Here is a 13338-nt window from a genome sequence, read left to right on the forward strand (position 1 = left end):
TTTGGGCCAGGGCTGGGCCAGGTTTGGGCCAAGTTTGGGCCAGGTTTGGGCCAGGGTTGGGCCAGGTTTGGGCCAGGGCTGGGCCAGGTTTGGGCCAGGTTTGGGCCAGGGCTGGGCCAGGTTTGGGCCAGGTTTGGGCCCGGTTTGGGCCAGGGCTGGGCCAGGGCACGGCTCCACCACTTTTCACCGAAGAAACCGGAGAGCACGGACTTACATATTTATTGACATGTCGCTATAACAAACAATTACATGTTTTCACGAACGCCCGATTTAAATACAAATAAATCAAAATTTTTATAGGAATTGCAATAGCATTGTTTTGAATTTCGATTTAAAGCGTTCGTGACTGCAGGGATTCATATTCTTGGTTCTTTCGGTAAAGTCACTTAGAAGGGAAATAATAAAATAAAACATAATAAAATAAAATTCTCACGACGTTTCGGCCACAACGCAAGCAGCCGTCCTCAGGTGAAGAAACAGAGCTGTCGGAAAGACAGCGTTCTAATGAACGCTGCTAGCTTGGCAGCGTATTTTAAGCTGGGTGGGAGGACGAGAGCGCCTTGACAAAGGAGTTTTCATATCAACAGAGGAATTTAGAATATTGATGCCAAATGCAGATATGAGATTAGTCACTCCTTGTGGAATGTGTAGGCGATGGGGGGTCTCATTGTTTTGGTCACGTAACATCTTTGTAATGATTCTCCTGCTATCTGTTCTGTGTGGTTGTCCATACGCATGCGTTGATTGGCAGCACTCGCGACTGATTGTGGGTGGATTCAGTGGTGAACAATAACTCACAGTAGTGCGATTGTGACCAGGCAACCCAAACTATGGGCCACATAGTAAACCCATAGAAAGAGAGAGAGATACCCATAAAGACCCATAGAGATACAATTATACTCACAGACATACATTTAGACCCATAGAGATACACAGAGAGTCATACAGATATGCATATATACATAGAGCCCATAGAGACACAAAGAGATATATTAAATACAAGCCACAGTCGTGTGATTATGGCCATGCAACACAAACTCTGCACCGTGTAGTGAACCCAATGTGGTCTGCCCATTTTCAACGGATGAGGAGGAACAGCAGAACGACACGAACTCCATTGAAGCCAGCAGACCTCGACATTGGCATTCAGATTTTTTTTAAATAATACTCCGATTGATGCTCCTGCTGTTGTGGAGTGACTCATGCAGCCAGCTATGGCTGCAGGGTTTTGGTAGTACATGTTGTTTATGCCATTTATTGTGAAAATTCCGTCACAGTTCCTATGATCACTGTTTCATTGCTTTCATGGCTTTATTTTGTTGATTTCGAAAAGTATATTGGTTTAGCCATGTTTGTTTGTTGTAGTACAGAGTTAGACTGATGGCCTTAGTCTAAGTTGTCTTGTGGTTGTTGTTGGTTGTTTGACTTGCATCCCACTGGGATTTTTGCACACAGCGTTGGTATACGGTGATTTTTTTCTGCAATGTTTTGCTGTCTTTCTTGGATTTCTGTTTGCACTTAGTCACATATTCACCTTAAGATGTTTTTTGTTCATGTTTTTATTTTTTGTTTGTTGCGGTTGCACCCGATTCAAGAGCCGAATGGCTCACAGGGCTATACACAATAAATGAACTTGAACTTGAACCAATCTCTCATTTACTTGATACAGCTGTCGTGGCTGTGACGGTACCACCTGAAGACGGAAGCTTGTGTTGCCTCCGAAACGTCGTGATTTTTATTTTATTTTACTTTTTAATGTTTTTACCTACGTGACTTTACCGAAAAAAACAAAGAATATGAATCATTGCAGTCACGAAAGCTTCAAATCTAGAATTGAACCACATTGCTGCTGCTGCCACCGTCACGCCCAGGAACAGGACTGGGTAAGAGTGGCGGGCGGGCTTAGCGGTGAGCCGAGTGCGTGCGTCTTGTGGATTGCAAAACCTCGTGGCTGCCGGCCGAGCCAGGGAGCCTGAAGACCCCGTGAGCAAAGAGCCAAGTCTCGTTCACAACCCTGCCCACGACTCGCTCGCGACAGGAGGGTATTTGGTCTACTCTTCCACGCCGGCTAGACGTCTTGGAAGAGGGTGGGAGGACGATAGGTGAAAAAGCAATTGCAGCGCTGTACCTTTTTCGTTTTTTGACCTTCGTACATAATGATGATGAGGTTGGGGATCGATTGCAGTTCCACTTGAGTGGGGGATGTCACCAATTCGTCACGGCGGTGTCAGTCGCAGGCGCTTGCGGTTGAGCGATGGCGACGCCCAGGGGAGACTGCGTCGTGTCGTCACCGGCGACTGACTTCCCACGCTGTCAACACCCCACCGCACGTGTTTCACAACTCGTACATCAAGGCCTGCCCTCGCCACGCGAAAGCTTTCAACACGTATAATAATGAACTTGATATCATCTGTTTTTTACAATTTGTATCTACGACCAGACGCTAACAATTTCTCCCTTTTTTTTCCGCAAACAAAAATATTGTTGACTTGATTCAACTTCTTAGATTTAACGACGAACCCATTTGAAACTAATCAATATAAAGATGTCGTTCTTTATTTTTACTAGAAAGAACAAAAATGAACAAACGTAATAATCTATAATGGGAAGCTCCTATCTGTTACCGTTTTCGAATGATTTGAACATCATGAAATGCGTATTTTTTCGTTCAAAACCGTTTGAATCCGAAATATCTCAAAACACTAAAAGATGGAACAATGGTTCATGCTTTAATTTTATTTGCCGCTTAACGCTCTATCAAATGAAAAAAAAAACACAAATAGCGTATTTTGAACAGTTTTTGAATGACACACATGTTTGTGGGGCACTTAAAATTAAGATTTGGGGGCCTTAAAATAAAAAAATCTCGGATTTTCAGATTTCCCCCATTGTGCCCTAAACGCGACCTGTGTACCACATTTCAGCTTTCTACCATGTCGGGATGTACCGTAGAGTTGTTTTAGACATACAGATTAAGGTCTTTATTTATATAGATAGCAGCGACGACAACCGTGCCGTTCCTCAGAATCATGAGAATATTTACTACTGGAAGAATCCGATGAGCTATAAAGCTCTTTTTACACAGATGATGGGGGGGAGAGAGAGAAAAAACAAACACATATGCTACTTTTCCATCACAAAAATCAATAACATTCTCACACTCGGCCGGGATTGCCAAAACATTGAGCTCAGCACATCGGTAACAAGGACGGCCACAGCCCTGAACCGTCGTCCGTGGCGGCAGTAACAGGACATTGCAGTTACATTGAGTTACACAGATACCCGTAGAGTTACATAGAGACCCATTCAGTTACACAGAGACCCGTAGAGTTACATAGAGACCCATTCAGTTACACAGAGACCCATAGAGTTACACAGACGCCTATGGAGTTACATAGAGACCGGGTAGAGTTACACAGAGACCCGTAGAGTTACATAGAGACCCATTCAGTTACACAGAGACCCGTAGAGTTACATAGAGACCCATTCAGTTACACAGAGACCCATAGAGTTACATAGAGATCGGGTAGAGTTACACAGAGACCCGTAGAGTTACATAGAGACCCATTCAGTTACACAGAGACCCGTAGAGTTACATAGAGACCCATTCAGTTACACAGAGACCCGGTAGAGTTATATAGAGACCGGTAGAGTTACACAGAAACCCGTAGAGTTACACAGAGACCCATTCAGTTACACAAAAACCCGTAGAGTTACATAGAGACCGGGTAGAGTTACACAGAGACCCGTAGAGTTACACAGAGACCCATTCAGTTACACAGAGACCCATAGAGTTACATAGAGACCGGGTAGAGTTACACAGAGACCCGTAGAGTTACATAGAGACTCAAGGACTCAGCTGGGAGTGCCCATCCATTGAGACAGGCAGCTCTGTTACAATGACGGCCACAGCCTAAGACCGTCGGCAGTGGCTTCCAAATCAGTCTCGGAGTGGTCTCAGAGTGAAACAAACGACACAGAGACTGCCAATGCGGTGCATGCGGTTGGCTGTCAAGGATCGTGAAGGATCACGGAGCGAGTGGCGCGTGTGCAGCCCCACGCGCCCACCACGAGTTAGCGACGGCCACCTCGAGCAGTGAAGATTTCCTCTCGCTCTGTGGCGTGACACGTATGGAAGGGTGAAGGTGCAGCAGCACTGACAACCGCTTGGCTCACGCCACCGCCGGCGGAACGTGTCTCCGCTGCTGTCGAGGGAAGCTGCTGGAGCGGCGTTCTTAATCGCGAGGTCCCCGCGGGCCACTGGCGGCCCCTGGTGGCCTTGAGTGCGGCCCCAGGCAATGCACGAAATGGTGAAAACACAACCCCATCGTCATCATCGTCATCATCGTGCTGCTGCTGTCACCAACCCCAACGGTTTCAAATGGTGTGGCGGCCTTCACACACTGACGATGCCTTATCGGCAAAAGTGCTCCACCCCCACAGGCCCCCTACGTGCCTGTGGGGTTTGAGCAAACCACGCGCCACGCACCACAGGAGCTGCTCAGCCTCATTACACAGCAAGCCCGCAAGCAGCCGCGTGGCTTGGGGACTTTGCACTCGCTAAATAAAAATCGAAGGACACTGCTCGAGACAGCTCCTCTAGACCCGAGAGGGCATCGCGGTCGACTATTTACACGCTGGCCAAACGTCTTGGAAGTTGTTACCCACAACGCGACCAACCTCCACCCGCCGTTGCCGCAGAGCGCGTGGGAATGTGCTGCCCCCTCTCCCGCGTGCGCGGACCAGAGGCCACGTTTGATGGGACCTCAGCGGTTGCTCTGCGGTATCCACGTCCGCGGGCCGTTCTCTGAACACGAGGCAGGGTCGCACTGTTACGTGGAGATGTCCGAATGGATTCTTCGCCGATAGCGCAATTTGGATAAAGAAGAACAAAAAATTGAAAATAATTTTAAAGTTTGTACGTGGCCACAGAGAGGTCAAAGTGCATCTTGTAATCCGGCATAACTATCATCCATGGCGGAGAGAGGGTTTTCAGGTAGTGGGGGGGGGGCAACCCCTCCAGAAATGGAAACTGATAGAGGAGTTGTTAGTAAGTAAGGAGTTGTTAGTAAATAAGGAGTTGTTAGTGAGTAAGGAGTTGTTAGTAAGTAAGGAATTGTCCCTTGCTTTTATTCGACGCGTGTGCGGCGATGGCGCAGACATCGATCGAGGGTCGAATTCGAACCGCGTCGTGTGATCGGCATCGCGCTCGCTGAAGGGGTTGATGCCTTCAGGGAAGTCGTGGCCTGTAGACGCAACTGCGCACAAATCTGTGAGTCACTTATAACTGTTTTGCCGTTACTAATTGGCAATTATGGACTCAGACTATTGTCCTATCATCTCATAGAGTTCCTGGCACGTAGTAATACGCTACACAGTGGCAGTGGGGGTCGCAATATGCCGATTTATTACTAATAAACCCTAATGATCCGATCGAAATTAGGGTAGGGCTTTCGATCGGATCATTGGGGGGGGGGGGGGGCACGTGCTACCCCACTGGTATCTGAGTGGAGTAGTGCACTCGTCCCACCATAGCACCACGTGGTTGTATTGGGGTAGCTGAGCGGAGTAGTGCACTGGTTCCACCAGAGTAGATGTCTCGTTTTGAGGTAGTCATCAGTGATGTCACCCCTGATGGATGTGCACCTCACCACCGCATTCGCAGTTCGGTAGTGGAGTCCGCGATTATTCCATTTACGGAGGAAATCTCCCTCCTCCTCCCTCCTCATCCTCCCTCCCTCCTCCTCCATGTGGTGTTGTTGGGACGCAGCTGAGAGCGGTCTCCACTGTTGTCTGGGCAGCAGAGAGAGGGGGGGCAGGGGGAGCAGGGGGAGGAGGGGGGCGGGGGTGGCAGGGGGGGCAGGGGGGGCGGGGCTGTTCCTCCGTCGTTGCCTCCTGAGCGGCATGGAGCCGCACTGCGGCCACACGGCGCGACAGCCACGAGTGCCGACACCACGTGGCCACTTTGGGTATAGCCCTCGTGACGCGAGCCCTCGTCACGTCAACTCCACCACGATGAAGCCCCCCAAGCCGTCGTCAATTCTCACGATCCTGCGATCTGACGATCCGCCAGGCGCTGATTCCATCGCTCCATCTCCGCGGCGGACTTACCGTTGCTCGTGCGGCCTCTTGCACCCGGGGGCCGTCACAGTCGCGGACGTTACAGTGGGGGAGCTTCACAAGGAGACGGACTTGTCACACTGGCGGCGCATGCCGCGGCGTGTGCGGTAGATCGCCCCGAGACGCGGCCTGTGCCACGCTGTGCCGCGGGGGTGGGCGAGGATGAGTGTGTGTTTGTGCGTGTGTGTGTGTGTGCGTGCGCGTGTGTGTGTGTGTGCGTGTGTGTATGCGTATGTGTGCGTGTGTGTGTGTGCGTGCGCGTGTGTGTGCGTGTGTGTGTGCGCGTGTGTGTGCGCGTGTGCGTCAGCCATCGCAGAGACACAAAGACGGCCGAGTGTTTGGCCGTTCAGCCGCAGAACAATGTGTGACACTCGGCCCATGAATTTCCTACATCGCGGGGCAAAGGCGAGGATGAGGCTTGAGTCGTGGAAGCTGTGGGGGCGGGGGGAGGAGGGCGACTGTGAATGCAGTTCTTGCTCTCTTGTGAGTTAATGTGCGGGTCGCTTGGGTCAGGACAGAAGGAACCCCGCCTCCGCCGTGTGTGTGTCTGTGCGTGCCTTTGTGTAGCTGTGCGCGCGTGTGTGTGTGTGTGGCCCCTTGTGTGGGAAACGACGAGCCGAGTTTGATTCGCGCTCACGGCCACCAACACCGCTGACGATTTTATGAACCCGGTTCCGGGCCGCAGCCTCAAATGAGTGGCCGGTGCGGCGAGTGAAGATCGTGAGACAAAGGCGGTCCGCGCGTGGTGCCGGCCTTCATAGGCGCTACTCGCTAACAGCACTTGCCCCGACAGTCTGTTGAAGGTTACGTGGGAATTATTTGTCTTTGTGTATCCACTGTTTCGACCAAATATGCCATTATCAAAAACTGCGCATTATGCTGTGATAAGGTTCAACACAATACCCCTGACAGACAATAACACGTCCTACAGTAACATTGTGTAGCCTCGAAAGGAAACATATATACTGTATATAACACACGACGTTTCGGGCAATTGCCCTTCTTCACAGCTTCCAAATCTAGGGGCAGGGGTGTTTGTATCGCACGTCGGACCTGAAATTGATATCAATAATCACCGCGAGAACGTCATCGCTCTCCTGATTGTGTCGTCATCAATACCCGCCCACGTGACTCGACCACGTGGGGACGGGCGAGGCGAACACGTGGCCAGACGTCACCGCCGTGTCAACTGGTCTCCGCTAGAGGGCGGGAGAGCGCCTTCGATAAAACAACAAACTCGACGGACCACACACGCACATTCGTCAAACGCACCATCTGTGTGTGCCATAGCAGGCAACGTTTCGGGCAATCGCCCTTTCCCAATGCACGGGGGTTGTGAGTGTCCGGACTTTCTTCAAATGCGGCAATTCACCGCATAGATTTGGGACATTCTTCCAAACCTTGAAGCTTCACTCACAAATGTGGTGCTGGCGGTGATCAACCAGGAGTGGTTACGTGTTGGTGTTGTTGTTGACGTGTTGTTAAATTCGTGGGGCAATGACCACTGTCCCGAAACGTCGACTGTTACGTGCCGTCTCTTTCAAGGCCACGCGCAGTGATTGTCGTTGTTGTTGTTGTTGACGCTCGTGTGTTGGAGTCGGTTGTTGGCTGTGCGTGTGCACCACTGCCCAGGCAGTCCGCAGCGTCACAACATGATTTGTCCGTAACCCAAAAACAACAAAACAATCCAAAATGATGATCACACCGCGCCAACAACCTGCCAACCTAAGTTCGAGTCGCGACCACGGGTAACGCCAATGGCGAGTGCTGCTGCGTGGACCGCTCCTCGGCGTCACCAACCCGCGCCGACCGGCGTGGTGAAGTATGGTCATGCGGCCCTCGTGACCGACACGGCGAAGGGAGAGGTGCATCCAGCAGTAGACTGACGACGTCCTAAACATTCTAAATATCTAGAGAGTATTATGAGATAAACTAAGTGACGTTCATGATCCCGTAGGTCGGTGTGTATCTGCGTGACCAGATGTGTATAGCTGTGGACACTGGGGCATGGGGTTTGGGTGCGTCTTATAATCTGGAGAATTCTGGCAAACGCCCCAATTCAATGTCGAGATCTTTGGCTTTCCGTCGAAGTCCCGCGTTCAACTCTCGCTCAGCCGGAGGTCGCCCATGCTCCACTGCTGTACGGATGTATGCTGAACTACTTTCGCATTAAACGTAGCCAACCGTGCTAATCTGTTCAATGTCTGGGACTCGCGTCTTTCCCCTAAGCCGTCCGTGCTGTCGACTCCCTTGTCCAAGGCCCAGATCTGCCTTTCTAGCGCTCGCTCGTCACCGTGGCGTGCGCGATGACCACCACAACCACGTGACTTTTATTTTGTGTTGTGTTGCTTTTAGCGCCACAGCGCGTCGATTTGTAGCGTTTATTTTCATTTGTTTGCTGGTGACTTGTGTGTTTCATATCGAAATGGCCTCCAGTGCTTTTGCTGCTGGCGGCAATAACAGTTGTTTAAAAGTCTCCTCCACCGCCTGTGACTGACTCCCTCTTTCTCTTCATCCCTCTGTCTCTCTCTCTCTCTACACACACAAACACACATATATAGACAATAAACAAGCCCTCTGTCTACGTACGGAGTCTGAAGTTGCGGTTGAATCTAATACAGACACGGAGCAAATGCGCGCTTTGCTGCTGCTGTTGCTGCTGCTGCGTAGCTTTGTATAAGATAAACACTCGCGTCTCCCAGCGATCGGATTCCGCTCGAGAGTAAACAGAGCGGAGGGGAAGCCACGTGGGCCACGATCTCGACTCGCGCGTTCGTGTGTTCTCCAGGGGAACATCAATAGATTCTGACGCGGTGTCGTCTCATCCGCTATTGCACGCGGAACGCTTTGCATAGTCGTGAGCGCCGCGTTGCGTCACGCCACATGCAACCCTATAAAAGTATCAATTGTAAAGTATAAAACGACAACTATGTTTACGTTGCCAGGTAAGGCCCACCGAGCCGTGTCGCTATTTTTCAGGAGCGAGCTGGTCATCGTAAATGAAAGCCCAACGAAGTTGGCTTTTCGCGTGGACATTTATGGCAGCCACAACACTGTACTCTGAACGCGTGGTGATGTTGATTCTAAGTGTGGAGGGGACACCCAAAGGACCCGCAGAAAAATCCACGCGATCACGGGGGGAGAGAGAGTGAGACATGTGAATTCCAAATATACAGCAGCAGGCGTCAAGGTCGGGATCGAACCCACGACCTCCTGTGTAGCAGGCGAGGTAGTTAACATCTCCCAGCCACCGCGGCACCCTGCTTCATCCCATCCGACGTTTCGCGCCACGTGCCGGGGAGCTTGTTCGGGTGGGCGGGCAGTCGCTTCGTTCCCCGTGGACTTCGCTCGTCAGTGCCTTCATTCGTGTTGATGACGCGGTCTCTACCATCAGCTCGCCCACGCTGTGTTTAACCACCGTACTCACTCACCCACCCACTCACCCACCCACTTACTCACCCACTCACCCACCCACTCACTCACCCACCACCCACTCACCCACCCACTCACTCATTCACTCACCCACCCACCCACTCACGCACTCACTCATCCACCCACCCGCTCACTCACCCACCCACTAACTCACCTACTGACTCACTCACTCACCTACTCACCCACCCGCGCACTCACTCACTCACTCACCCACCCACCAGCTCACTCACCCACTCACTCACTCACTCACCCACCCACTCACTCACTCACTCACCCACCCACTCACCCACTCACTCGCTCACTCACCCATCCACCCACTCACCCACCCACTCACCCGCTCACTTACCCACTCACTCACTCGCTCACTCACCCACCCACCAGCTCACTCACTCACCCACCCAACCGCGCACTCACCCACTCACCCACCCACCCGCTCACCACCCTGCACGTCACCGCACTTCTCTGTCTGCCTCTCCCCTCGCGCTCTGCTCCACTTCGTAAATGCCCCTCCCACCGTCATCTCTGTCCCCCAAGCTCTTACAGATCCCAACAACAACAATCTTACTCAGCTCAAGAGACGCGTTCGACTCTAACCCATGACATCTCTGATAGTGCTGTTTGTTGCCGGTCGTTTGACGTTTTGCTCCCACACCCCCCCCCCCCTTGCGCTTAGCAACCGTGTTGTCACACACGAAATAAATACTATAGAAAAACAACCAATCACAACACAGGCTCGTTACCGTGGCAACAACCCCGGCGTGACACCGGCGACCATCCCTCGTGCCCCCCCATTCCTCGTGCCCCCCCCGTCTCTCGTGCCCCCCCCCCATCCCTCGTGCCCCCCTATCGCCCCCCCTTGCATCCCCCCTCCCCCCAGTCGCCCATTGAGCCACCCAGCCAGAGGGGTCGCGGTCGTCTTGTCAGAAGAACCTGGAGCGGAATTCCAATCGAGGCGAGAGAGTCCCGCGAACAGGGCCCGGTGTTTATTACCGGGCACCTGTGAACAACAACAGCAACAACAACAACAGCAGCAGCAACAACAACAGCAACAACAGCAACAACAACAAAAGAGCTTCGTGGCCTCATGGGATTCCTCGCCCAGTCGAGACGAAGATGAACAAATCCGCGCCACGAACACGACGACCCCGAAGCGCTCCGACGCGTTGCGCGTCCAAGCCCCGCGTCCAACTCTCGTTCTCTCTCCACCGCTCTATGCTGGGAACTTCTTTCGCACCGCACGTCGCCGACCGTGCTCAGTTGGACCTTCGCGTTAGCGGCATTCGTGGTGGCAGCGACCGAAGAGCGACAGGGAGGGGACCGATCGCCCACCCTGAAAACAGAGCCGCTCCCAGCCAGAAGCTGCCAGCGCACGCGCCTGTACGCGTGCGTCTACGGGGCCGTCCATAAATGACGTCACGCACCTTGGGGGGAGGGGGGGGGTCAGACATTTGTGACGATGGGTGACGAGGGGGGACGGGGTTTGAGAAATGTGACCTCACATCAAAATGCGCAACTTTAAATAAATATAGACAACACGTTCTACTTAATTAAATATACTTTAAAATAAATGTTTTCTCCTACAACATCAGAGTGCAGCGCCACATTAAATGCGCACTACAATGACAATAGTTTAAAGCGATTTGAAGCATGTTTTCTATTTTTTTGGGGGGGTCAGAGCTGTGTGACGTCATATTTGAGGGGGGGCTGACTTTTTGTGACGCCGTGTGACGATGGGGGGGGGGGGGTCAAAATCGTCTAAAATCGCGTGACGTCATTTATGGACGGCCCCCACCTACGGGGTCACGTGCATCGCCGCAGCGGCAGCACGCCGGCAAGTGGCGACGTCCGACGTTTCAGGACCGGCACCAGGCCCAGTCACAGGTGAGGTGGTGGCGCGTGGTTGTTGGTGGTGTGTGGTAGTGGTGGTGGTAGTGGTGGTTGAGGGTAGGGAGAGTGGGGGTAGGGGTGGTGGGGTTGGTGGTGGTGGGGGTGGTGGGGGTGGTGGTGGTGGTGGTGGGGGTAGGGGTGGTGGGGTTGGTGGTGGTGGGGGTAGGGGTGGTGGGGGTGGTGGTGGTGGGGGTAGGGGTGGTGGGGGTGGTGGTGGTGGGGTTGGTGGTGGTGGGTGTAGGGGTGGTGGGGTTGGTGGTGGTGGGGGTGTTGGGGGTAGGGGTGGTGGGTTTGGTGGTGGTGGTGGGGTTGGGGTGGTGGGGGTAGGGGTGGTGGTGGTGGTGGTAGGGGTGATGGTGGGGGTAGGGGTGGTGGTGGTGGGGGTAGGGGTGGTGGGGTTGGGGTGGTGGGGGTAGGGGGTGGTGGTGGTGGTAGGGGTGATGGTGGGGGTAGGGGTGGTGGGGTTGGTGGTGGGGTTGGGGTGGTGGGGGTAGGGGTGATGGTGGGGGTAGGGGTGGTGGGGTTGGGGTAGGGGTGGTGGGGGTGGTGGTGGTGGTGGGGGTGGTGGTGGTGGGGATAGGGGTGGTGGGGGTGGTGGTGGTGGGGGTAGGGGTAGGGGTGGTGGGGTTGGGGTGGTGGGGTTGGTGGTGGTGGTGGGGTTGCGGTGGTGGGGGTATGGGTGGTGGTGGTGGTAGGGGTGATGGTGGGGTTGGTGGTGGGGTTGGGGTGGTGGGGGTAGGGGTGATGGTGGTGGTGGCGTGTGGTGGCGCTGCTGGGAACTTCTTCAGAGTAACCCGGACGGTGAAGCAGGACCTCTTGGAGGGGGTGCAGGGTGGGGGCGGGGGGAGACCGAGCGAGACGGAGGGAGAGAGAGAGGGGGACGGAGTTTGGCTCGAACACGCGTTTACCAACACGCCTCGCGTGGGTGTGTGTCGTGTGTGTGTGTGGTGTGTGTGGTGTGTGTGTGTGGTGTGTGTGGTGTGTGTGTCGTGTGGTGTGTGTGGTGTGGTGTGTGTGTCGTGTGTGTCGTGTGGGTGTGCGTGTCGTGTGGTGTGTGGTGTGTTTCGTGTGGGTGTGTGTGTGGTGTGTCGTGTGGGTGTGTGTGTTGTATGGTGTGTGTGGTGTGTTGTTTGTCGCGTTTGTGTGGCGTGTGCGTCGCGTGTGTGTAGTGTGTGTGTGGTGCGTTGTGGTGGCGATGTGTGGTGTGTGTTGTGTGTGTCGTGTGTGTGTGTCGTGTGGGTGTGTGTGGTGTGTGTGTCGTGTTGGTGTGTGTGTCGTGTGTGTGGTGTGTGTGGTGTGTGGGTGTGTGTCGTGTGTGTGGGTGTGTGTCGTGTGTGTGGAGTGGTGTGTGTGGTGTGTGGTGTGTGTGTCGTGTGGTGTGTGTGTCGTGTGTGTGGTGTGTGTGGTGTGTGTGGTGTGTGTGTGTCGTGTGTGTGGTGTGTGTGGTGTGGTGTGTGTGTGTCGTGTGGTGTGTGTGTGGTTTGTCGCGTTTGTGTGGCGTGTGCGTCGCGTGTGTGTAGTGTGTGGAGTGTGTGTGTAGTATGTGGCGTGCGTGTGTGGTGTGTGTGGTGTGTGTGTGGCTTGTGTGTAGTGTGTGGCGTGTCGCGCGTGTGTGGATGCACGGGCCGAGCAGGTGAAAAGAACATGGAAAGAGTGGCAGGGATGGAGGCTCGGGGAGATGGAGTGAGACACCGAGAGAGAGAGAGCGCGCGAGAGAGTTTGGCTGGAAGAGGCATTGATCAAGTGGAACTCGGCAGTGCGTGCGTGTGCATCGCGGTGGGGTTAATGCCGCGAGACGAGCAGGAGGAGGTGACGAGAGGCAGGGAGGGAGGGAGGCACAGAGAGAAAGAGAGAGAGGGAGAGGCAGGGCAAGGCAAGGGGGAGAGAGAGGGTGGGGGG

This window comes from Lethenteron reissneri, chromosome 36, assembly GCF_015708825.2.
Source record: "Lethenteron reissneri isolate LAM-NWPU_2019-01 chromosome 36, ASM1570882v1, whole genome shotgun sequence".
Taxonomy (NCBI): Eukaryota; Metazoa; Chordata; class Hyperoartia; order Petromyzontiformes; family Petromyzontidae; genus Lethenteron; species Lethenteron reissneri.